Here is a 2,375-nt window from a genome sequence, read left to right as displayed (position 1 = left end):
TACTTACCATGCATACTAAAAAAAGCAAAAATATATATAAATTAAACACTTCTTTCCCGTGTACATCAAACTGTAAGATGTTAATTAAGATATTTAATGATAATAAACGCCATGACGCTTGCATTATTTCTTTGTTTTATTCTTATCATAGTTATATATATGTATATAGTTATATTATTATATATAATACTATTTATTAATTCTGCGTTTATATATATATTCCTACATCGTATTCGTCCCACGTTTTAATGAAGAGCAATACAGCATTGTATTATGTAAACTTAAAGCTATCGGCAACAGAGCCTAAATTTTAATTACCATTTATAAATATTTTAATTGTTTCTAAATCTAGATAATAAAACAAACTCGGTTAAAGAAATAAAAAAACAATGTATTTTTACACATTACAGATTTGAACAATTTGTATGTTCAATATTAAACTAACAAATTTATATCATTATTGAAATTTGTTCTTTAATAATCTCGCATGCACGCACACGTATACGTGAAATGCTGTTAAAATGATCGAGTGTTTTATTGTCCGTTTTTTAATACATATTTATATTACAAATAGCTGTATACATATTTTTAATTAATAATTTGGAAAAATGCAAAGAAATATATTTACACTAAAGCCCGTTTTAGACTATGCAATATATTATAATATATTGCGCTAGATTTGACGCAATTTCTTGAGCAAATTTTTGCTGCAAGAATTGCTTGCCGTTGATTGCATAGTCTAAAACGGGCTTAAGATATTAAAAACGTATCACTTATTTTCACAATTGAACGTGATGTATGAGAAATGATAAATAACGATAAATAAAGTAACCGCAATGGCAATGATACGCGTGTAACAATATTTGAATATTTTGAATTAAATAGATCGTCGGAAGGCGCACCACACATACAGTTAAAGGCTAGTTATTGGAACATCCTGATCTTCGTGATGATGATCCAATCTGGTCATTGATATGCGGTCCCCGGCATGTCCCTAGCAATCGACGGTTCTCCTGTAACAAAATTATATCATTAATAAAACAATCTAATATGGTTCATCTCCTGTTAAATTTCCGTGGGACAAAGTTATTCAATGCAATGTCTGTTTATTATGTTTACTATTGTTTGGGATTAGATAATGTTTAGGAGAAATTAGAATAGAATTTACATTGTCGATCACATGTTCTACTTGCTAAATTAATATTATTCTTATAATAAAAGTTTCTCAAACACAGTTTGTGAATAACCTGTGGCTTTTTCATCATGATTTTGTATATCATGATTCTTATTATATTACGTTACATACGAACCTCGAATTAAATAACACATCAGCTCGGTTATTAATAAACCACACCAATATGATTAAGGTGCCGGCAACCAGACTACCCAAGATCATGCTGAAACGTTCTGTCCCTGCTGATGGTTTAAGAAACATTCTGACGCTCAACGTTTGCCATATGGACTCTGTCTACATAGAGTACACACCAGACTTCATATTATATCCTACAAATGAGAAACCATTATTCAAGAGAATCTTTCAGAAAACATGCGATGCACAAGTAGTTTACGCATAATTTACCGTCGATGATAAATGCCGGACTCACAGCTGTACTATAATTGACGGTTGAGTTTATGCATATTTCTGTAAAATTGTATCCACCCATTCATGCGAGGCGGTTTTTGTGACAAGTCCTTTCATTCATGTCGCTGAGTTTCTCGCCAGTCAGCAAGGCTAGAAGCTGTCCAGTTAACGTCGTCGCGGCATTGGGCGCTTGGTGCACACCGATGTACAGTGGCAAAATCTGATTGATCAATTTAGCACCGGATGTCGAGGCTGCATGAAACCGAGTGCATTTAGCACTTTGGATGCAGCAATATAACATTTCTGCGACGAGATCTTCCAGCGGTATCGGCAGATCGGCAGACTGCGGCGCTGACTCGCCCGTCACTATCATTTCTAAAACATGATACACGAAAATCTCAATAATGAAAAATGCATAAAACGTATGTCGAAATCGAACAGATTATGTACCTATTAAAACCAAGATTTTCCCCGTCGTCCAAGATATTGTTGTATCAATTTTTAAATTTTTTTCTACGATTGGTTATAACAACAGTCGTTAGACTGGGCCTCGCCTCCAGAAAACTTTGCACAGATGTAGGTGGTACAAGCAACGGCATAAATGCCTTCCTTCGGTTATGAGTAACGGTCGGTAACGGCAGATGGCACGACTGTGATGTGGACGGAGGCGGCGCGGCGCACACAGGCGAATTCTTACAAATTCAAAACCTAAAATATAAAATTAAGGTGTTTTCGAAATCTAGTTTAATAAATAATGTATTGACTATCAAAGAATCATTTGCAGTTATGAACA

At 34.2% G+C, this 2,375-nt stretch overlaps 1 pseudogene; it reads right to left on the bottom strand.

The window, feature by feature from the left end:
• Positions 1 to 776: 776 nt before the first annotated feature.
• LOC113562774 lies at positions 777 to 2,168 on the bottom strand (annotated as a pseudogene).
• Positions 2,169 to 2,375: the final 207 nt, after the last annotated feature.

This window comes from Ooceraea biroi, chromosome 10, assembly GCF_003672135.1.
Source record: "Ooceraea biroi isolate clonal line C1 chromosome 10, Obir_v5.4, whole genome shotgun sequence".
In the NCBI taxonomy this organism is placed as follows: Eukaryota; Metazoa; Arthropoda; class Insecta; order Hymenoptera; family Formicidae; genus Ooceraea; species Ooceraea biroi.
The sequence above is the reverse complement of the archived record's forward strand: the minus strand, read 5'-3'. Positions and strand labels throughout refer to the sequence as shown.